We start from the raw sequence: 25,570 nt of genomic DNA, 5'->3' as shown, positions 1-25,570 counted from the left end.
AGTGTTGGGTCTTTTGTAGGCCTCTCGCTGACCACGGAACTCACACCTCTCCAACTCACACCTCACTTTACACCACTCCATCAGTTACCTGAAGACATGTTTCATGGCTCCACATTGGTTCTCCTTTCATTTCAATTTCCCCTTTTCCTATTACAGTTACTTCAAAGCCCACCAAATGATTAAAACGTGTTTGCTGCATTTTCTAAAGCCTCTAAACATTCAACTAAAGCATGATTTTGAAGCACTGCCGTATGCTAGCTCCATACACAAGGGAAAAACTGTGTAGGCAGCTAGGAATAATTATGAAAGTAAGCTAGCCCTACAAAATTGCTGTGCTTGTGGCTAGCTTTGCACCAACAGCTAAGGACTGCAGTCCTAAACTTATCCTGGGCTGCAAAATTAGCCCTTGTATTCCCAGAAATATCTTATATTCGGGAATTGATACATAAGGTTAGTAACCCTTGTACTCTTGGGTCTTGCCTTGAATAGCTGGTTTACAAAAATGGATCCTTGAGATAAATAAATGTGAGGTTATCCACTTTGGTGGTAAAAACAGAGAGACAGACTATTATCTGAATGGTGACAGATTAGGAAAAGGGGAGGTGTAACAAGACCTGGGTGTCATGGTACATCAGTCATTGAGGGTTGGCATGCAGGTACAGCAGGCGGTTAAGAAAGCAAATGGCATGTTGGCCTTCATAGCGAGGGGATTTGAGTACAGGGGCAGGGAGGTGTTACTACAGTGTACTGGGCCTCGGTGAGGCCACACCTGGAGTATTGTGCACAGTTTTGGTCTCCTAACTTGAGGAAGGACATTCTTGCTATTGAGGGAGTGCAGCGAAGGTTCACCAGACTGATTCCCGGGATGGTGGGACTGACATATCAAGAAAGACTGGATCAACTGGGCTTGTATTCACCGGAGTTCAGAAGAATGAGAGGGGATCTCATAGAAACGTTTGAAATTCTGACAGGTTTAGACAGGTTAGATGCAGGAAGAATGTTCCCAATGTTGGGGAAATCCAGAACCAGGGATCACAGTCTAAGGATAAGGGATAAGCCATTTAGGACCGAGATGAGGAGAAACTTCTTCACCCAAAGAGTGGTGAACCTGTGGAATTCTCTACCACAGAAAGTTGTTGAGGCCAATTCACTAAATATATTCAAAAAGGAGTTAGATGTAGTCCTTACTACTGGGGGGATCAAGGGGTATGGCGAGAAAGCAAGAATAGGGTACTGAAGTTGCATGTTTAGCCATGAACTCATTGAATGGCGGTGCAGGCTCGAAGGGCCAAATGGCCTACTCCTGCACCTATTTTCTATGTTTCTATGTTTACAAGTAGTTAGGTAAGATATTCATCATCATAGGCAGTCCCTCGAAATCGAGGAAGACTTGCTTCCACTCTTAGCATGAGTTCTTAGGTGGCTGTACAGTCCAATACGAGAACCACAGTCTCTGTCACAGGTCGGACAGATAGTCGTTGAGGGAAAGGGTGGGCAGGGAGCCTGGATTGCCGCATGGTCCTGCTGCTGCCTGCGCTTGATTTCTGCGTGCTCTCGGCGACGATACTCGAGGAGTTCAGCGCCCTCCCGAATGCACTTCCTCCACTTAGGGCAGTCTATGGCCAGGGACTCCCAGGTGTCAGTGGGGATGTCGCACTTTATCAGGGAAGCTTTGAGGGTGCCCTTGTAACGTTTGTTCTGCTCGCCTTTGGCTCGTTTGCCATGGACGAGTTCCGAGTAGAGCACTTGCTTTGGGAGTCTCGTGTCTGGCATGCGAACTATGTGGCCTGCCCAGCAGAGCTGATCAAGTGTGGCCAGTGCTTCAATGCTGGGGATGTTGGCCTGGACGAGGACGCTAATGTTTGCGTGTCTGTCCTCCCAGGGGATTTGCAGGATCTTGTGGAGACATTACTGGTGGTATTTCTCCAACGACTTGAGGTGTCTACTGTACATGGTCCACGTCTCTGAGCCATAAAGGAGATCGGGTATTACTACGGCCCTGTAGACCATGAGCTTGGTGACAGTTTTGAGGGACTGATCTTCAAACACTCTTTTCCTCAGGCGGCCGAAGGCTGCACTGGCGCACTTGTTGCGCTGTTGGATCTCATCATCAATGCCTGCTCTTGTTGATAGGAGGCTCCCGAGATAGGGGGAGTGGTCCATGTTGTCCAGGGCCATGCCGTGGATTTTGATGTTTGGGGATACAAGTAGTTAGGTAAGTTATTAGAGGTTAGTGAGAGGAGCGGCATGGGGGCTGTTTTTCTGCATGAAGCATCTATAATCTGATCTCAAATGAAATTTATACTTTATGGATAATTGTTGACTCAGTGTCAATAAAAATATAAAACATTGTCCACATCACTTTACTTTATTCTTTTATTTCATTATTTTATTTTAAAGTCTAAGAACATAAACCCCAACCTCCATAGTAATTCAGGAATTATAAATGGCTTTTCCATTGTGTTCAAATAATGCTACTGTTTTTGGTTTAGATGAGGATTGAGCTGTGAGAAACAATAAACCGTGCCTCAGCAGAATCTTCTCACGATACTTAATGGGATAGAGAAGGTAAACACGTAATAATAATAATAAACACCCTGTGCTTTCTGATCTACATTGGCTCCCAGTTAAACAACGCCTTGATTTCAAAATTCTCATCCTTGTTTACAAATCACTCCATGGACTTGCCCCTCCCGATCTCTGTGATCTTTTTCAGCTTCACAACCCCACAAGATGTCTGCACTCCTCAAATTCTGGCCTCTTGAACATCCCTCATTATAACTGCTCAACCATTGGTGGATGTGCCTTCAGCTGCCTGGACACTAATCTCTGGAACTCCCTCCCTAAACCTCTCCACCTCTCTACCTCTCTTTCCTCCTTTAAGACGCTCCTCAAAACCTACCTCTTTAAACAAGTTTTTGGTCATCTGCCTTAATTTCTTCTTTTGTGGCTCGGTGTCAAAGTTATCTGTTTTGTCTTGTAACACTGTTGTGAAGCGCCTTGGGACATTTTACTGCGTTAAAGATGCAATATAAATACAAATTATTAATAATAATACTTCCAAATAGAATTGGAACAGGACAAGAGGTAACAGACTGAAGGGCAAGTTCAGAAGAGATGCCAGAAGTATTTCTTTACAAAGAGAGTGATCCTGGAGCAGGTTGCCAGGAACAGTGGTTGAGGCCACAATGCTGAACTCATTTAAGGAACAGCTAGATGTTAATGAGGAGATGCTGCGATTGGTATTTTGAAAGAATGAAATCAAATATGCAGAAGGGTCTTTTTCACCCAAATCTGTCATGTGGCTTAACCAATGGATGGTTCTGTTTGTGACCATTCATCTCTAGCACTCCATTAGCACAGCAGGAGTCACAGCATGAAAGCAGGTGGCTGGATGAATGTTTCCACTTTTATTCACTTGATGTTAACTACTATTAGAGTTATTCTGCTGAATAACATGGATTGTGTTTTGTTTTGGCGGTGGCCATGGCTGCTAGAAACAGGTTTCCTCTCCATACAATTTGGATTATGTGATTGTTACCGGGCACCCAGCAATCACTGCTAACAGGTGTTCTCTCTACATTGGTGGCCCTCAAGACAGGCTTCAGTATATTTATACTTTCTTGTGCTTCCAATTAATGAATTAATGGAATGGAAATAATGCAGTAAAAGTTTATGGCTTGAATAGAGATAGGAATGGTTCTGCAACTAAAACATGTTTATGGCTGTAAATGGAAATGATTGTTGACAACATAGTGAAAATTAAAATGGAGAACAGATGCTTGCTGGTTGAGGGTGAATAGGTGATGACAAGATTGCATAGCTACCACACACTTCAGTACTCAGGAAGCAGCTATTTCCAACTTTGAGCATCTGATCCAGAATTTAAGACTAGCTCCCCTGGGAGCAATTCTCCTTTTGAACTCCCATGCAGCACAGTGTTTTTGAGAACTGTATATACCATTGTAGAGTGTAATTACTACCATAAAATTTGTTCTGATATATCCAGCAACATTTCCTGCAAAAGGTGCTGTCAACAACAACCATCAAGCCTTTAAATAGACAGTATTGTGGTGGCAAATGGCGCCTGCTCTCTATATATAGGGCAGTAAAACTGTGTAAAAGGTCACTAACATGTGACCTGAGTCTCACTTACACCAAATGAATTCCACCATATGTTTTTATTTTGTTTCACAATGCACCCATCTTCTGCCCCATTTCCATTAAAATTATGTTTGAATCCAGAGTGCTGTACTAGGAAGACAAACAATAAGGACCAATTTATGATGGTGCAATAATACTACAGTTGTTCTACATCACATATAGAAGACTGCAAACAGCACTCCAAAGTAAACCAAGACCTGTATTTAATCTAACTTCAGGGGCTGTTTTGACAAATATATCTAAGACTCTTTTACTGCCTAAACTATGAGTATTAGTGAGATGGGTTGAATGTCCCCATAATTATACCAGCAGCATTGTACTTGCCACACAAATTTGGCACTCGAGGTTCTATTTCGAACATTGCTGTTCACTATCTTCGCCGAGGTGCTGCTGAAGTATGCATTCAGTTTTGGGAAATCTGAAGCTTGCCAGTCAGTACCCAGTACAATTTCTCCAACTGGTATTGTGCTCCCAGCAACAACAATAACAACATGTATTTATATAGCGCCTTTAACAAAGTAAAACATTCCAAGGCATTTCACAGGAGTGTTATAAGACTGTAAGAATGGAGTAATTGATATAAAAACTCGACTACTCTTTGACCCGGTATCAGCAGGCGGACACCTCGGATAAGTAAGTACACAAACTTTACTCAAGCCGGCAGGGGAAGCATCTCACTTCTCAGATCTCTGAAAATGGATCTTCGATGTGCAATACATTTTGCACACGTTTTATACTGTTTTACCAGATAACTGCATAATTACTGTTGATTAGTTTCCCATCGTCAGATGCATCATGATCAACTGCCATTGGTTGTTACCTATGATGCGTTGCAGCTGTCTTTGCACAATTTCTCTTTTTACAAAGGTTATCTGATCAAGGGGGTTTCCAATCTCGCATGGCCTCTGTGCGTGTTAATGTGGTTTAAAACTTAACAATGTCCAATGTATTATAAGACCTCTCAGTACATTAGCCTTTATATCTGCACCTTAAAGAGATTAAAACATAACATCGTCCAAGAGTCACCAACACAGAAACATAGAAACATAGAAAATAGGTGCAGGAGTAGGCCATTCGGCCCTTCTAGCCTGCACCGCCATTCAATGAGTTCATGGCTGAACATGCAACTTCAGTATCCCATTCCTGCTTTCTCGCCATACCCCTTGATCCCCCTAGTAGAAAGAACTTCATCTAACTCCTTTTTGAATATATTTAGTGAATTGGCCTCAACAACTTTCTATGGTAGAGAATTCCACAGGTTCACCACTCTCTGGGTGAAGAAGTTTCTCCTCATCGCGGTCCTAAATGGCTTACCCCTTATCCTTAAACTGTGACCCCTGGTTCTGGACTTCCCCAACATTGGGAACATTCTTCCTGCATCTAACCTGTCTAAACCCATCAGAATTTTAAACGTTTCTATGAGGTCCCCTCTCATTCTTCTGAACTCCAGTGAATACAAGCCCAGTTGATCCAGTCTTTCTTGATAGGTCAGTCCCGCCATCCCGGGAATCAGTCTGGTGAACCTTCGCTGCACTCCCTCAATAGCAAGAATGTCCTTCCTCAGGTTAGGAGACCAAAACTGTACACAATACTCCAGGTGTGGCCTCACCAAGGTCCTGTACAACTGTAGCAACACCTCACTGCCCCTGTACTCAAATCCCATCGCTATGAAGGCCAACATGCCATTTGCTTTCTTAACCGCCTGCTGTACCTGCATGCCAACCTTCAATGACTGATGTACCATGACACCCAGGTCTCGTTGCACCTCCCCTTTTCCTAATCTGTTACCATTCAGATAATAGTCTGTCTCTCTGTTTTTACCACCAAAGTGGATAACCTCACATTTATCCACATTATACTTCATCTGACATGCATTTGCCCACTCACCTAACCTATCCAAGGCCTCATAGGATCCTCCTCGCAGCTCACACTGCCACCCAACTTAGTGTCATCTGCAAATTTGGAGATACTACATTTAATCCCCTCGTCTAAATCATTAATGTACAGTGTAAACAGCTGGGGCCCCAGCACAAAACCTTGCGGTACCCCACTAGTCACTGCCTGCCATTCCGAAAAGTCCCCATTTACTCCTACTCTTTGCTTCCTATCTGCCAACCAGTTCTCAATCCATGTCAGCACACTACCCCCAGTCCCATGTGCTTTAACTTTGCACATTAATCTCTTGTGTGGGACCTTGTCGAAAGCTTTCTGAAAGTCGAAATATACCACATCAACTGGTTCTCCCTTGTTCACTCTACTGGAAACATCCTCAAAAAATTCCAGAAGATTTGTCAAGCATGATTTTCCTTTCACAAATCCATGCTGACTTGGACCTATCATGTCACCTCTTTCCAAATGCGCTGCTATGACATCCTTAATAATTGATTCCATCATTTTACCCACTACCGATGTCAGGCTGACCGGTCTATAATTCCCTGTTTTCTCTCTCCCTCCTTTTTTAAAAAGTGGGGTTACATTGGCTACCCTCCACTTGACCTCTCAGTCCATTACTATATTCATTACCTGGTTATTTATTTTCTCTATATTCAATTTTATTCTAACAATCCCCACTTTTGGCTCCTGGCAAACTTGACCCCAGGTAGCCAATATTCCTGAAATGGTGACGAGTTGTTGGTCCATTGGTTTCAGGTGGCCAACCTGTACTTCAGGACCATCAATCAAGCCCCCATTCCTCGACTAGGTGTTTAAGTGGTCAGATTTGTCTTTAATTAAAGATTGGATTTCTGACCGGGAATGCTTTAATTGTTTTATAAGTCGTCTGTTCCTGCAGCATCTACATCTCATACAACCTTCAATCAGCAAAACCATCATTCTGAGCACTTGCACAGCTACCACTACATGTGATATTATTCTTATCCAGGGGTGTATTTGAACATTAGTTCCCCAGTTCCATATCCGTAAGTACCACGGTATACTAGCCAGGGTCTTCTTTGTCTTCTCTTGTAGTTGGTCAATTTCCTTCATCAGTTTCACATATCGCACTTGTTGCTCTGCTATGTCCTTGTGTAGTGAGGTCAAATTTTTCTCGACATCAGGGATAGGTTCTTCAAGTCATCGTTGGTGGTACTGCTGAGTGTCTCCCTCTTCAGCCTGGGATGTAGGGTATATCCGTCTAACGTGGTCCTCACGCTCACATTCATGCAGAAATTGAATGTGGATAAATTACATTGAATGCCTTCCGTCAGTGTCATATGTTGGGCGGTCTCCAGACCCTCGTCTGGCCAGTGTTGTAGGTACATCGATTGTTAGTGGTGTGGCCCTCACTAAGCATCCTCCGGTTCTTCCAATTCCGCATTCAGCTTGGTTTCCTGGCTTCATATCCGGGCATAAAATAATGTTATTATCTTTATAACAATTCGGGATTAATATACCCATGGTAGAGTTACCCTCTTTTATCACATACATTGGTGTGCCATGGTAGTGCATTCTTGTGTTATTTCTTATCTCTCCTATGTTATTCACATAATATGAATCATATCCTTGTTGAAGGTCATATTGTGGTACATCTCCTAAAAATCCCAGTAAGGTATCATGTGATGCCCACATTTCTTCTGTGATGTCCATACATAAGAACATAAGAACATAAGAAATAGGAACAGAAGTAGGCCATACGGCCCTTCGAGCCTTATCCGCCATTCAATAAGATCATGGCTGATCTGATCATGGACTCAGCTCCACTTCCCACCCGCTCCCCATAGCCCCTTATCCCCTTATCGTTTAAGAAACTGTCTACTTCTGTCTTAAATTTATTCAATGTCCCAGCTTCCACAGCTTTCTGAGGCAGTGAATTCCACAGATTTACAACCCTCGGAGAGATGACATTTTTTCTCATCTCTGTTTTAAATGGGTGGTCCCTTATTCTAAGATCATGCCCTCTAGTTCTAGTCTCCCCCATTAATGGAAACATCCTCTCTGCATCCACCTTGTCAAGCCCCTTCATAATCTTATACGTTTCGATAAGATCACCTCTCATTCTTCTGAACTCCAATGAGTAGAGGCCCAACCTACTCAACCTTTCCTCATAAGTCAACCCCCTCATCCCCGGAATCAACCTTGTGAACTTTCTCTGAACTGCCTCCAAAGCAAGTATATCCTTTTGTAAATATGGAAACCAAAACTGCACGCAGTATTTCAGGTGTGGCCTCACCAAAACCTTGTGTAGCTGTAGCAAGACTTCCCTGCTTTTATACTACATCCCCTTTGCAATAAAGGCCAAGATACCATTGGCCTTCCTGATCATTTGCTGTACCTGCATATTATCCTTTTGTGTTTCATGCACAAGTACCCCCAGGTCCCGCTGTTCTGCAGCACTTTGCAAACTTTCTCCATTTAAATAATAACTTGCTCGTTGATTGTTTTCTGCCAAAGTGCATGACCTCACACATACATGACTACTTTTTCTATATTCACAAGCATTGGTTTCATTTTTACTCATGGTCCACTCCTTTAAAAACTCCTTAAGAAGAAATTATGACAGATGATCAAAAGCTTGGTCAAAGAGGTAGGTTTTAAGTAGCATCTTAAAGGAGGAACGAGAGGTAGAGAGGCGGAGAGGTTTAGGGAGGGAGTTCCAGAGCAGCTGAAGTCACAGCCACCGATGGTTGAGCAGTTATAATCAGGGATGCTCACGAGGGCAGAATTTGAGGAGCGCAGACATCTCGGGGGGTTGTGAGGTTGAAGGAGATTACAGAGATAAGGAGGGGTGAGGCCATGGAAGGATTTGTAAACAAGGATGAGAATCAACAACCACCAACATAAGTTTAATGACACATCTGCCCTTGTTTCAGTTATCTGTGGATGCACTCTTTTATTATGTTACATAATGTATAAAATTAAGCAAACAAAATTAACAAAAACCTGGCCCAAAGCATATGAGTGGTGCCTATATCATGACATTATGCACCCTCCACATATGATTTTCCACCCATTAAAATCAATACAATATGCACAAACTGGCAGCAAGGAAGTGGACGATCTAACCTATGATATCAACAGACAACAAATCAGCCAGTGATCCAACTGGTTACATTTGTGGCAGTAGACATTAGAAACAACTGACTCCAATGCATAACACGATTCTGGGAAATTGTGTTTGCTCCATTTAGTAGACTGGGCGGAATATATTACTCCATTGTTGAACCACTACTTGTGGTGAGTTTATTGAATGTTGGCAGCTCTATATTGGGATTCTCATGCTGCTACTAGTGTAATTTAGCATATAAATTCTAATATAAAAAAGCAATGTCCTATTTTTAGGCCTGGGGCTTCAATGAATCCCTCCAAGCATGCTCGGCAACAGCTTCAAAGGTTTTTCCTCCTGCTGATAAAACCTCCTCTTTTACATAACAGAATGATTTCCCCACAAAAGGGAAAACAAAAGAGGAATATGGCTATTGTTAATTATCTGTTTCCCCTCTTCTTGTTTGTCCTGTCCGCTATTGCGGCAGTTTCAGCAGGAAGTTCTTTTTGGTGTGATTTGAAAACAGAGTTGAAAAAAAGAATAATTTTTTTTTTTAAATCTACCAATATTCTGCACATAAACTTATTTAAGAACCATGTGAAAATTATCAATATGGAGTTATATCGGAGATGAGAGTTACACTGTGATCTCTTGGAGGGTATTCATGAAGGAGGGAAGGATACTGTAGCTGGCAATTTAGGCTCAATTTTCCTTAATGCCATTTTTTGGCCTATTACAAGAGTTATGCCCATTTTTTTTGGCCCCGACTGCGCCAAAAAAATAACTTGCACGTTTCCCCGTTCTAATTTTTTTGAAATTGGCACCGCACAGCCTGTCCTTTAGCTTCGGGGGGTGGAGCCTAATGTCTGTGCCGAAAAAACGATGCACATGCTTGGAAAAAAAAATGATGTTTTTTTACGTGATTGCTATGGATGCGCATGCCCAGTACAGTTCCCGGTCTGCATTTGTCCATTTTTTTAGAGCCAGTTGTGTATGAGAACTTTAATTCTCAGTGGAAAAATCGGAGCTGCAATATGCAACGCGGCTCAAGGACCAAGAATTTCTCACAGGATGAAGTGGAGGCACTGGTTACTGTAATTGAGGCCAGAGAGCATGAGCTGGACCCCAGCAAAGGTCATATAAAAGAAATGAACAAACGCTGGAACCAACTTTCAGAAGATTACTGTGCAATGGTGACCACCCCGAGGTCTGGAGGCCAGTGCAAAAGGAAGTGGCAGGACTTTAGTCAAGTAGTTAGTGTAAGTAATATTTTCATTTATTCACTGGAATTGCAATTGTAAATGTGACCATCTGTATGTCCCACCCTCTCTAAAAAGTTATACTGCGGAGGAAGGTGGCACCCAACAAAAGGGAAAGAACTCGAACAGGAGGAGGCCCAGCAAATCTGCACCCACTGACACACTTGGAAGAGAGGGTCGCTGCTTTGATAGGTCCTGCCTGGAGAAAAGCAACCATCATTGCACAAGCTGGGCCCACACTCGAGGGAGAGGGTAAGTCCTGCAAATTCCACAGTCTGGCGTTGCTAAATATTAAGTACTGCGCAGGCTAGCCATGCTTCGGTTCATGGGGATGTCTCCATCAGCTGCGCTTTGGTTGATGCAATGTGCTATCATTCAATGTGGTCCTTCAAATCAGCCTGCTGCCTGTGCTGTGTGAGCCTGCTAATGCCACGCACCCTGCCCCCTCCTCTGCTCCGAACCATTTGTCTGTTCTGTTATATTTTGCAGAACTTGAGGCCGATGCAGAAGAAAACTCCGACGCGGACGAGGCTGAAGAGAACATCTTCCAATCTCACCTTCCAGACCAACAGCATGGAGGTGTGGGAGAGGGTCAGGGGGAGGGGAGTGACTGTTGTACTCACTCTTGAGAAGGTGCAGGTGCCGCTATTGAGGTGCCAGCCCCTTTTCTGAGTAGTACGAGTGTTGGGACATTCCATGGTTTCACACAGTCCGAGGCTGCTGGTCCCAGTGGGATGCAGTGATCCACACCCAGGGCCCCACCGTCTGAGGCTGCGGGTCCCAGTGGGATGCAGCGAACCACATCCAGGGTGAGGAAGGGAAGGAGAGCTCGACAGCGCTCTCCTGAAGTGCAGGATCTAACAGAATGAATGGGGAGAGCATTGACCTTATGCGATCACTCCTGGACACCATCAGTGGGGTGGGTGATGAGCTATCGGGACAGTCGGGAGAAGTAACAACACTCTCATGGAGAAATGGGAACACTGTCCGGGCACATGAAGGAGGGAATGTCGCACGTAGCTGATACAATGTCGGTGCTCATGGGGGAGGGAATGTTGCAGGTAGTTGAGACACTGTCGGTGAACATGAGGGAGGGAATGACCTAATTAGCTGCTGCAATAAGGGAACACGCCCTGACCCCGCGGCCATTCACAGAATCAGCTGCCACTCCCACTCCAATCCGCAGACCAGCCGCTGAAGAGGCCGGAGCCGATTCTTCCACATTACCACATGCCCACGCCCCTCATCAAGAGGTGTGCATTACGCAAGAATAAGCTTGGTACCAACCCGAGAAACGCTGCACCACCGCCTGCGGGCAAGGGTGAAGTCACCAAGACCAAGCGCAGCGGGTGGTCTTAGAATAAGGTGGAGGAGAGATGGGTGCAGACTTTCTTTGCTGCTGTTGTTGTTGTTATGATTATTGTTGTTACTGTTGTAGCTGTTCTCAAATTAAGTTTTTTGTAAGTTATGAAATTTACAAGTTTAAAAGTTTGTAAGTGATCTTAAAGTTTTTAAGTGATCTTAAATATTTTAAGTGATCTTAAAATAAAACTTTAAAGTTTGATACAAGAATATTTTTATTAAAGTTAAGTTTAAGTACAAGCAAGTTTTTGTTAAACTTTTGAATATAATATATTTTAAATTAAACTGAATTATTTCCATTATTTGTTCCATTATTAACACAACTTTTTGAACTAAAGAAGAATCATTTCCATTAATTGTTCCATTAACACAACACAACATTACGGAACAGGTCCAAACAGTAAACATGGCCCACGTGGAATAGTTGCCGCTGAGCCTTCAGGCAGCAAAGTGTTCACAGATGGGCTGCTGGCGTAAGGCCCGAGCAATCGTTAAAGGGGCATGACGGCCCGCCCTCCTCCGCCGTCGTGCTCTGGGTTCAGGTAATCCTCCTTCTCATCATCTGCATATTCCTCCTCATCATCAGCCACTCTCACCTCAGATGGGTCTTCTACCACCAGCTGCTGCTGCCTCATGATGGCTAAGTTATGCAGCATGCAGCACACAACAGTGAACTGACTGACAATCTCAGGGGAGCATTGCAATTACCCTCTGGAATGGTCCATGCATCGGAAATGCTGTTTCAAGATGCCAACGGTCCTCTCTATTATGTTGCGCATTGCAATGTGCAAAATGTTGTTTTCCCGATCAGCTTCCGTCCGGGTTATGCGCAGGGGTGTCATGAGCCAGATGGCGAGGCTGTACCCTTTGTCTCCCAGCAGTCAGCTCTGCCCTTCTGACTGCTGCAGAAACATGGCAGATATAGCACTCTCGCGTAGGATGAACGCATCATTGCTGCTCCCAGGGTATCTCGCATCAACTGACATGATGTGGTGCATGTCGTCACAGACAAGCTGCACATTCACGGAGTGGAAGCCTTTTCTGTTCCTGAAAATCTCAGAATCCTCCAAAGGTGCTCGCAAGGCGATGTGGGTACAATCAATGCAGCCCTGTACCTTTGGGAAGCCTGCAGTCCTGGAGAAGCCCACAGCCCTGGCGGTCATGGGGAACTTTATGTAGTCATTCCTCTGGGCATACAGTGGAGCAGTCACCTGCCGAATGCAGATATGTGTTGCATGTTGAGAAATGGCGCACACATCCCCAGTTGTGGCCTGAAATGTTCCGGATGCATAAAATGAAAGTGCAGCTGTAGCTTTTATTTCAACTGACAAAGCAGTCCTCCTGACGCTTCAAGGGTGCAGGTTTGCTTTTATTAACTCACAGATCTTGGTTACAACTTCTTTGCGGAAACGCAGCCTTCTGACACAGTCTGCATAACTCAGGTGCAGCTATGAACGCCTGTCTCGATATACCCGATGTGGGTAAGGCCTCCTGCCCATCATCCTAAGTGCCCTGAGGTTCCTCATGCGATGATATCGAATTAATCTTCTCCTCCACAGCACCTTCATGCAGAAGGCTTGCATGAGGTATGGCATTGTCAATATTGCCCCCATAATTAAATTGTAGTTTTGCAAGAAGCTCAAAACAGCAGGACAAAGGACTTAAGCCTTCTTTCTTCTCTCTCTCTCCCCAAGGTCGACGCCCTAGTATGGACCTGGTCTGCGCATGCGCAATAGGCTTGCTTCGAACGGGAAGCTAGACATTCAATTAAGACATTTGGGGCAACGAAGTCTAATGCAATTCTTTAATTTTAGATCTTTTTCAAAGTACCACCCCACCACTGACCGAACGTCACCTCACTGGGCTCAAGGGTCTGCTGGCAGAATCGTTCCCTCACCCGGACACAGGGGCTCAGTGTCCACCACCCTCTCATCCCTCGGACTTCTTTTGAAACTGCTGTACATCTAAGGATTCTCATCCCTTCAGTTCGGCTTCCACCCCACCCCCACATCCCTCCCGTCCCCGGACTTCTTTTAAAGCCGAGCCCCGAGTCCCTGTGTTTGGGCGAGGAAGTGATTCTGCTGGCCGAGTCGCTGACCCTCGAGCCTAGTGGGGTGGTACTTTGAAAATAATCAAAAATTAAAGAATTGCATTCGACTTCCATTTTCTCCCTTTTGACTTTGAAAAAAATTAAGCTTCATGATGCAAATTCTTTGTCTTCTTGATTCCCTCCAAAACTTTGCCTAAAAACAATGGCGTCTTTCTGCGGTGATTTTTTAATGTGCGCTGGTTTTTCTTAAGTGCCCAGAAGGTTTTTTAGGAGTGGTCACATACACCGTTCTAGGAAAAATGTCAGTTGGCCAAACTTGCTTAAATGTCAAATACTGACGCAAAGCTGACTTTGACGCAAAAAAAAACAACCTAAAAAAACCGTAACTAACTGAGTTACGCTGGCGCAGAAACTTTGGGGAAACTTGGATATTTTAATTTACGGCAAAAAAAAGCGGCTCATGCCAAAAAAAACGGCAGGATAACTGCTAAAATTGAGCCTGTTATGTTAGCTTGTTGCCACAAGTACAATAGAACATGCCAACATTTCCGCAATTCACAATCCATCCAGAAGTGACATTGAGTGCATTTCAACTCGGTAATGTTTATAAAGGCAAATACTCATAAGATAAGTACAGATGATGGAGACCATGCATCTATCCAGGAAATACAAGTACAGTTCCCGTCCCGTTCACCGCCACTGCTACCTATCACACTAACGGCTAGATTTTCCACTTTTGTGCGTATCGCCCAAAAATGGGTGTTATTTCCGGCGTGGGTGGTAAAAAATGGTTTTTAGATCGCCGGCTTCTCGCCCATTCTCAAAGCACTTGGTCTCCATTTTTTAAAATGGGCATTATCGCGAGCAATATGAAATGGGCAGTAGCGGTAAATCTCGCTGACCTTCTGCCGTAAAGTGTTGCCGTCCTTAGCAACAGCATGGCAACGCTCGATTCCCGCGATTTAGTTAGGTCATGACATGCGCAGAAGAGGAGACAAAGAGAGAGGGAGCTGAGAGAGACTGAAGGCATGTATGGCTGTGGTGTGTGCTTGTTTGGCTGTTGTGGGAGGCATGAGGGAGATTCACCAGCAGCAAAAAGCCTACTAAGCACCAAGAATATAGTTGGCACCGAGTTTTTGTCCAACAAATAAGATATAACATGGAAGAGATGGTGGAGGCCCTGGAGCTGGTAGCCAGGAACACTGGTGGCAGAGGGCTCCCAGTGGTCCCCGAAAGCGGCACTGCACCCCAATCGCCAACCACACATGAGAGCCAGGAGCAACATCTTGCTTCTGGCTCAGAGCATGTTCCCACCTCGGGCCCATCCTCTCCTGTATCCGTCCAAGCAGCACTTCGGCCGTCAGCCCCCCCAAACCACCCCCACCAATGAAGCATCGCCTGAGGACCACCTCGGCCAGGTGGCTTGACGTCAGAGGGGAAGGGGAATCGGTAGAGGTGGGGAGGATAAGCGGGGGGGGAGGGTTGGTTTGTACAGAAATACTGATGATTTCAGACAAATGTTCGGTTTAAATGTTTTTTATTTAACAAAACCTTGTTGCGCATTGGCTCAGATGCTGCACCGTTACACGCTGGTGATTCCTTATCAAAAGGTATAATTACACTTAAATTCAATCAACTTAAACTTTAATTGTCACCAGGGTGATGTCCACCATTGATGTATCACCTGTACACCCAGCAGTATGTCAGCCTTGTAAATAACACCAACGTTCTTTCAGGCAAAGCGATTATTGATGAGCTCCTACATAAGGCTCTTGCAGCTATCATGCCATCACAGGCCCTTTCATGCAGTCTACAGGGGAGTGAGGGCATGGCTTCAGCACCAGCCTGATTGTCTGGCCCAATGTCAGCATCCGCCTTCTCGTCCTCCTTTTCCTCTCTCTGGTGAGGTGGACTGTCAGACTCATCAGGCAATTCTTGTCCCCTCCTGATAGCCAAGTTGTGCAGCATGGAGCACACCACCATGAATTGAGCTCTCTGCTCAGGGTAGTATCGGAGGTCGCCTCCTGAGTGGTCCAGGCATCTAAAGCGCTGCTTTAGCACTCCAATGGTTTTCTCCATGATATTGCGAGTGGCTCTGTGGCTCTCGTATCTACTCTCGGTTTTGGTGTGCGTATCAGCCAGATGGCGAGGCTATATCCTTTGTCACCAAGCATTGACCTTGTGGCTGATTGTTAAACAAGTCAGATACAGTGCTCTCACGCAGGATGTGAGCATCATCAATGCTGCCCGGAAATTGAGCATTCACTGCCATAATAATTTGCTGGTGGTCGACAACCAGTTGGACATTGAGGGAGTGGAATCCCTTGCGGTTCCTGAAAACCTCTGCATCATGAAAAGGTGCCCGCATCGCGATGTGCATGCAGTATATTGCTCCCTGCACCTTGGGGAAGTTTGCAATTCTGGTGAATCCTAGAGCCCTCTCACACTGCGCCTCCCTGGTCATAGGGAAGCTGATCAAGTCCGTCTTGCGTCCGTACAGGGCTTCAGTGACCTGCCTAATGCAGCAATGTGTGGCATGCTGAGACATACCGCAAATATCGCCAGCTGTGGCCTGAAAAGAACCCGAGGCGTAGAACAACAGACTTTGACCTCGACAGACAGTGCAGTACTGATGATGCTGGCAGGTTGCAGATCTCCCCTTATCAGCTGGCATACCTCAGTGATAACCTCTTTGTGGAAGTGCAGTCTCTGAAGGCAGGTGTTGTCGGGCAAATCGAGGTAAGATTGCTTCTCCTTGTACTTGCGGGGGGATGTAACGTCAGGTCCTCCTCTTCAGTCTGGCATGTCTTACATTGGGCACATAATGCTGTGGAGCATACCTTCGGCGATCTTGAGTCTGCTACATGTAATTGGTCATCAAGAGAGCATGAGAAAGGACAGGCCCCATTGCAGTACCTCTCTGTTTTCCACCGATTGGTCACAAACAATGAATGTCTTGACGAAGACACCTATTCAATTCCAATCGGTCACAGTATGGTCAAGATGTTTGTACAGATGTTCACATCAACTCCAACGACCTCCAGAGTACATCCCCCGAGGTTGAAGCATAGCAGCCTTTTAAAGGTTGCGACATGTGATGTAGAACATGGCGTCCATAATGCTGTGATTAGTTCCGGTTAGTTCCACTTTTTCTGGGCATTTTTTTGGGTGAGCGATATTGTCGGTGATATTTGTGCGAGGTGGTGAAAGTGACGCTGGCCGATCTCATGGCCGCTAGTTTCGGTAAATATGCTCTTTACGACAAAAAAAAGTGGGATGGCGGTATTCTTGAATCTCGGTGTTCTCAGTGAGGAAATTAATGCTGGGCACGCTCCCAGAAACTTGACAGATCGGAAAAGCCCATTTTCAGTGCATGCGCGTTGCGCGCTGAAACTCGGCTTTTCTGATGCCTTCCCGGATCCGTAGGAACTTCGTACGGACCCGGGACATCGGAATCTCAGGGCCAATGTCAATAGGTTAGAGGCAAATGATCTATTTGTAGTGAATTCTGGTGTAAAAATGTCTGGTTAAAAACATAAAAATAAGCATACAAAGTTTGTTAAGGTTTAGGGTCTAGCGAGAAGGAGGAACGGAAGGAAATCCTTATTAGTCAGGAAATTGTGTTCGGGAAATTGATGGGATTGAAGGCCGAAAAATCCCCAGGGCCTGATAGTTTGCATCCCAGAGTACTTAAGGAAGTGGTCCTAGAAGTAGTGGATGCATTGTGTGAACATTTTCCAACAGTCTATCAACTCTGGATCAGTTTCTATGGACTGGCGGATAGCTAATGTAACACCACTTTTTAAAAAAGGAGGGAGAGAGAAAACGGGGAATTATAGACCGGTTAGCTTGACATCAGTAGTGGGGAAAATGTTGGAATCAATTATTAAAGATGAAATAGCAGTTCATTTGGAAAGCAGTGACAGGATCGGTCCAAGTCAGCATGGATTTATGAAAGGGAAATCATGCTTGACAAATCTTCTAGAATTTTTTGAGGATGTAACTAGTAGAGTGGACAAGGGAGAACCAGTGGATGTGGTGTATTTGGACTTTCAAAAGGCTTTTGACAAGGTCCCACACAAGAGATTAGTGTTCAAAATTAAAGCACATAGTATTGGGGGTAATGTATTGACGTGAATAGAGAACTGGTTGGCAGACAGGAAGCAGAGAGTCGGGATAAACAGGTCCTTTTCAGAATGACAGGCAGTTACTAGTGAGGTGCCGCAGGGCTCAGTGCTGGGACCCCAGCTATTTACAATATACATCAATGATTTAGATGAAGGAATTGAGTGTAATACCTCCAAGTGTGCAGATGACACTAAGCTGGGAGGCAGTGTGAGCCGTGAGGAGGATGCTAAGAGGCTGCAGGGTGACTTGGACAGGTTAGGTGACTGGGCAAATGCATGGCAGATGCAGTATAATGTGGATAAATGTGAGGTTATCCACTTTGGTGGCAAAATCATGAAGGCAGAATATTATCTGAATGGCGGCAGATTAGGAAAAGGGGAGGTGCAACGAGACCTGGGTGTCATGGTACATCAGTCATTGAAAGTTGGCATGTAGGTACACCAGGCGTTAAAGAAGGCAAATGGTATGTTGGCCTTCATAGCTAGGGGATTTGAATATAGGAGCAGGGAGGTCCTAATGCAGTTTTACAGGGCCTTGGTGAGGCCTCAACTGGAATATTGTGTTCAGTTTTGGTCTCCTAATCTGAGGAAGGACATTCTTGTTATTGAGGGAGTGCAGTGAAGGTTCACCAGACTGATTCCCTGGATGGCAGGACTGACATATGAGGAGAGATTGGATCGACTGGGCCTGTATTCATTGGAGTTTAGAAGATTGAGAGGGGATCTCACAGAAACATATAACATTCTGACGGGACTGGGCAGGTTAGATGCAGGAAGAATGTTCCCAATGTTGGGGAAGTCCAGAACCAGGGGTTACAGTCTAAGGATAAGGGGTAAGCCATTTAGGACTGAGATGAGGAGAAACTTCTTCACTCAGAGAGTTGTTAACCTGTGAAATTCTCTACCGCAGAGAGTTGTTGATGCCAGTTCGTTGGACATATTCAAGAGGGAGTTAGATATGGCCCTGATGGCTTAAGGGATCAAGAGGTATTGAGAGAAAGCAGGAAAGAGGTACTGAGGTGAATGATCAGCCATGATCTTATTGAATGGTGGTGCAGGCTCGAAGGGCCGAATGGCTTACTCCTGCACCTATTTTTTATGTTTCTATGTTTCTGTTGTTGCGAATTTTTTGGGGGGGGTTATGAACAGAGATCATATCAATCTAATTTGAACATGTATTAATATATTAAAAATAGTAGAATAGATTTCTTGCATTGTACTTGGGTGTAGGCAGAAAATAGGGTGGAAATCCAACATGTTGGACCCTGGACCACATTTCTGCCCAGTCTATTTTCTACCATTGTTACCAATGGATAGCAAAAATGCCTACCCAATATTTAAATAGGGTAGTAATGTGTCATCATACATCTCAGTTTGCATAATTACCACCTCAAGTGCATGCAGTTATGCTCTTGTCTATATAATATGGGCTTCCAGAGTTGCATTCTTTTTCCAAGGAAAAGGAGGCGGAGCAATGGGATAACAGGCTGGCCAGAGGTGCCTGGGACCCACCAGTCAAAATATAAAGTCTGAGTTGAGTCCCTCCTATCTCCAGTTGTCCTAGAAGCAGTGTTTGTGGAGGCTGTGCTTTACAAAGGAAGCCATCAACCTACAATCCAATCAAGAGTACAAGCACTGCATTGTAAGTGGCTTTAAGGAAAGAATGAACAGACTTGCATTTATGTCCTCAAGGTGTTCAAAAGTGCTTCACACCCCATCAGATACTTTTCAAATGCCGTCACCACTGTTTTGTTAGCAAACACAGCAGCCCGTTTGTACACAGCGAGGTCCCACCTAGAGCAACGTGATAAATGACCTGTTAATTTCTTTTAGTCATGTTGGTTGAGGATGAATGTTGTCCAGAATAGTGGGAGAACTCCTCTTATTTTCTTCCAATAGTGCCATGGGATCTTTAATCAAGGAATCATAGAATGATATAGAACAGAAGGAGGCCATTTGGCCTATCGTGCTTGGTAGAGCTATCCAACTAGACCCACCCTCCTGCTTTTTACCTATAGCCCTACAATTTTTTCCATTCCAGGATTTATCCAATTGCCTTTTGAAAGTTACTATTGAATCTGCTTCCAGCACTCTTTCAGGCTGAGAATTCCAGATTACAATGACTCACTGTGCAAAAAAATGTTTCCTCATGTCGCCTCTGGATCTTTTGCCAATTACCTTAAATCTGTGTCCTCTGGTTACTGACCCTACTGCCACTGGAAACAGTTTCTCCTTATTTACGCTATCAAAACCATTCATGACTTTGAACACCTCTATCAAATCTCCTCCTAACCTTTTCAACTCTCAGGAGAACAATCCCAGCTTCTCCAGTCTCTCCACATAACTGAAGTCCTTCATTGCTGGTACCATTCTAGTAAATCTCTTCTGCATCCTCCCGAAGGCTTTGAAATCTATCCTAAAATGTGTGCCAGAATTAAACACAATATTCTAGCTGAGGCCTAACGAGTGTTTTATAAAGGTTTGCCATAACCTCCTTGCCGCTATTAATAAAGCCAAGGATCACATGTGCTTTTTTAGCAATCTTCTCAACTTGTCACCTTCAAAGATTTGTGTATGTACACCCCCAGGTCTCTCTGTTCCTGCACCCCCTTTAATATTGTATCATTTACGTTATATTGGCATGGAAATTCCGACGCCTGGGTCTGTACTCTGTGGCTACAAACCCGGGAAGGCATTGGAAAAGCCAGTTTTCAGCACACAAATCACATGTGCTGAAAACCGGCTTTTCCGATCTGGAGCAAATGTCCTCAAAACTCTTGCACCTGATAGAAGCAGGCGCATAGCCTACTCTTGCAGACGTAAGAATTTAAAAACAATACAAGAACATGATTAAAATTAAATTTTAAAAAACATTTATGTTAAAACCCTGCCCACTCAAGTAATGTTATTTTAAACCCTAACCCTAACTTTTTTTTAAAAATCGGCAACTTTTTTTTCTTTAAAATATATTTATAACAACTTTAATTTCTATTAGTGTATTATGTGAGTTTTTAAAAAAATATTTTATGTCGTGTTTGTGCATTTTGGGGTTTTTCTCATTCATAGTAATAAGAGATTCGTAACTTATGAATCTCCTATTACTATGAATGAGAAAATGCTTACCTGTGATTGGGTGTCCAAGCCCACTTAACTCCTGCGGACATCCCAACATGTAGCGCGCAGTCACGAGAGTCCTCCGGACTGGGATCTCAAGCAGGCGCAGAAGCTTAAGGTAAGTGGGCATTTTATTTCTATTCTACAGTGCTTTACCAGCGTGAAGTCCTCGAGAGGAATTTCTGGGCCATTGTCTCTCTCCATTCTTCCTACCAAAATGAATCATTTCACACTTCTCTGCATTAAATTTAATCTGCCATGTGTCTGCCTATTTCACCAGTCTGTTTATATCCTCCTGAAGCCTGCTACTACCCTCCTCATTGTTTATTACATTTCTGAGTTTCATGTCATCTGCAAACTTTGAAATGATGCCCTGTATACACAAGTCCAGGTCATTAATATATATCAAAAAATGCAGTGGTCCCAATACCAATCCCTGGGGAACACCAATGTATACTTCCCTCCGTCTGAAAAACAAACATTTATCACTACTCTCTGCTTTCCGTCCTTAGCCAATTTTGTATCCACTCTACTACTGTCCCTTTAATCCCATGGGCTTTCCTTTTGTTTACAAGTCTTACGGGCTGGATTTTCGGCTTTGCTCATTTCGGGGCGGTAATGGCGGCGGGGCAGTAAAGTTTGCGCCCAGGAATAGTTTCCGCCTCAGTCAGAAAAATTCATCAGCTGGGCCCTGAGGGTGTGGCGGAGCACACCTCTCTTAGAGCGCTAGGCCGGCTGAGCAGGTGAAAATCCCGAGCTAAGCAGCCGGCCTCGGCGTACTCTATGAGAGGCTAGGGGAGAAAAAAACTGAAAAAAACCACCAAAAACATCCCCAATAAATAACTCACACAACCACAAGATAAATCGCAAAAAAAAAAGCAATCACATTTACCTGAGGTCGACACTACTTATCTCACGGCAGCCGCTACAGCTCGGACTGCCCACTATCACAGGCGTTTCCAGCAGGGCACTCTATGGAGTGCTACGGATCAGACGCGAGCCAAAAATGAAGCTGGTGTCGCAACCAGGGGCGTTGCACACCAGTTCACCTCTTTCAGGCGGTAATGCTCTGTGACCCGCTGAAACCGGCCCCGAAAACACTGGCAGGGCACTGGAAACTGGCCGCCCGCCTGGAAAAGCTTACCGCCTGGAAAAGCTTACTTTTTCAAATGCCAATTCAGTTCATCCCGCATTATTGACTGTAAAAATTTCCTTACCACTGACATTAAAGTCCAATTTAGTTTAGTGTCTCATCCAAAAGGTGAGACCTCTGACAATATATCACTCCCTCAGCACTGTGCACAAGTACCAGTGCAAAGATCACTGAACTTTCATGCTACAAGATCATTTGAGGTGCCACTGGAGACATTAGTCAATGAGTTGTGAACAGATGGATAAAGCAAGTCACAGAGGCAATGTTGGCTCGAGTTAACAATGTCATCCACTTCCCTGTGGCCAACCAGCAGCAATGTGCCAAGGCACTGCAATCATAGAGACTGATGAGATTTTCCAAGGGCCAAGAAATCATAGATTGCACTTTCATGGCCACACATGGTCTCTTGATCAATACATCAAAGGATTCTACTTTCTTGTTCAATTTGTTTATGACCAGCAATACTGTGTCATTCAAGTGAATGCTCTTTTCTCTGACACCTGCCACAATGTAAAACACTCCTGCATGCCAGCACTCTTCCACTCTGAAAGGAAGGTTTCTAGGTGGCTTCTGGGAGATTAAGCCTACTCTTGCCAGCAATTGCTGATGACACCAGTATGGTTTATAAAGCCTCCTTAATAAAGTGCAACATCTCCACCGACACCTGGGAGTTACTGGCCAAAGACCTCCCTAAGTAGAGGAAGAGCATCCGGGAGGGCGCTGAGCACCTCGAGTCTCATCACCGAGGGCATGCCAAAAACAAGCGCAGGCAGCAGAAGAGCGTGCGGCAAACCAGACTCCCCACCCACCCTTTCCTCCGGCTGCTGTCTGTCCCACCTGGACTGTTCAGTCGCCTGAGAACTCACTTATAGTGGAAGCAAATCTTCCGCAATTTCGAGGAACTGCCTATGATGATGTTGATGATGGTTTATGAGTTCAGCATGGTATTGTGAGATCCGTGCAGCCATCAGAGTTATAACTGAGTAGACCACTGCCACGTTCAAGGTTTGTTTTAGATGCAGAAGAACATTAGAAATAGGAGCAGGAATAGGTTGTTCAGTCCCTCGAACCTGCTCCACACTCAATAAGATCATGGCTGATCATCGACCTCAACTCCACTTTCCCGCCTGATCTCCATATCCCTTGATTCCCCTAGAGTCCAAAAATCTATTTCAGCCTTGAATATACTCAAAGACTCAGCATCCACAGACTTCTGGGACAGAGAATTCCAAAGATTCTCAACCCTCTGAATGTCCAAGGTTAGGAACTAAATATTCCAGAATACTTAAATTAGAGAGGAGATAGGCAAATTGGAAAAGGAGGAGGGGTAACCCTAAAGGATGGGATAAAGACAGTAGAGAGAAAGGATCTTCGCTCCGAAAATCAAGAAGTAGAATCAGTTTGGGGGGAGCAAAGAAACAGCAAGGGGCAGAAAACATTGGTGGGAGTTGTTTATAGTAGTTGTAATGTAGGGCAGAGTGTAAATCAGGAAATTAGAGGTGCATGTAACAAGGGCAATACGGTAATCATGAGGGACTTTAATCTACATAGAGACTGGGCAAACCAACTTTGTAGTAATAATGTGGAGGATGAATTCATGAAATATATACAAGATAGTTTTCTAGACCAGTATTTTGAGAAACCAATTAGAGAACAGGCTATTTTAGATCTAGTATTGTGCAATGAGAACAGGTTAATTAATAACCTTATAGTAAAGGGGCCCTTAGGGAAGAACTACCATAATACGATAGAATTTTATATTAAGTTTGAAAGTGATTTAGTTAAATCCGAAACTAGGGTCTTAAATCTAAACAAAGCAAACTATGTAGGTATGAGGGGTGAGTTGGCTAGGGTAGATTGGGAAACTACATTAAAAGGTATGATGGTAGACAAGCAATGGCTAGCATTTATAGAATCAATACATAATTTACAACAAATATACATTCCTTTAAGGCACAAAAATCCCACAGGAAAAGTGGTTCAACCGTGGTTAACAAGAGAAATTAAAGATATTAGATCAAAGGGAGAGGCTTATAAGATTGCCAAAAAGAGCAGTAAGCCTGTGAATTGGAAGGATTTTAGAATTCAGCAAAGGAGGACCAAGAAATTGTAAAGAACAGGTAAGTAGAATATGAGTAAATTAGAGAGAGACATAAAAACAGACTGTAAAAGCTTCTGTAGGTATGCAAAAAGGAAAAGATTAGCGAAATTAAATGTGGGTTCCTTACAGGCTGAGACAGGAGAAAATATAATAGGGAATAAGGAAATGGCAGGGAAATTAAACAAATACTTTGTGTTTATCTTCACAGAAGAAGACACAAAACCGCCCAGAATAGTGGATAACCAAGGGGCTAGTGAGAATGAGGAACTGATGGAACTTTCCCCAGTGCCATCAAATTCCAGGATCTCACTCTCAACATTGCCACATACGATTACCCTTCCATTATACATGTCCATTCTGACATTTTCCTGTCATATTAGAAGTTTTCCCATCATTATTCAGGAAAAGTGATATATTTTAATTTTCTTAAATAAGTTACCACCTGGTGTAATTGGCGAAACAGATTTGTACCCATCTATTGTGTATCCACTTTTCTCACTATTTTTGGTTCAATTAGTGGTAGTGAGAGGAAGGGAAATGCATCCAGTTCCTGTAATATTGGAGGCAGAATAAGTTTTACATTACAAGGATCCATGGTTGCAAAGGTTTAGGAGTTTTGTAATAAGGAGTCTGGATGTTTCGGATTGGGGAATGTAACAGATGAAATCAGGACATGATCTGGAGATAAAAAACAGGATTTAAACAAGATGATTGGGTTGGAATAGACTATAATCTACTTTGACTAGGATTTTATTTTTTATTGAAAATAAATTCAATTGTACAGCTATAGATTTCTGTAAGTTTTTCCATAAGATTTTTAAAAACCTTTATTATTAATCAATGATCTCAACATTTTTAACATTGAAACAGCTAAGCTAATTATATTTTTATATTTGTTGAAATATGCAATTCTTATTTGCAAAATATATCTTCCCGACAATATTTAGGTTAATGTGGCTCTTAAGTACACAAGATATAAACATATAAAAAAATACTGAATTATATATTAAATATTATATGGACATGTTGTGAATAATTGAACTGGATCATAGGATAATGGCTTTGATCTGATTTATTTATCTTCTGCAAATTGTCTTGTATAGTCATGATGTAATGGTTTTGTGTAATGTCTACTACAATAAAAATTAATACATTTCACAAAGCTTTTAATCTGTCACTTCTTATTGAAACAAAGAATATTAATATAACACTGATGGCTACACAAGATTAATGTGAATTACTGGGTCACTTAGTGCACT

This window comes from Pristiophorus japonicus, chromosome 13, assembly GCF_044704955.1.
Source record: "Pristiophorus japonicus isolate sPriJap1 chromosome 13, sPriJap1.hap1, whole genome shotgun sequence".
NCBI classification, from domain to species: Eukaryota; Metazoa; Chordata; class Chondrichthyes; family Pristiophoridae; genus Pristiophorus; species Pristiophorus japonicus.
This window is presented reverse-complemented; position numbering follows the sequence as displayed.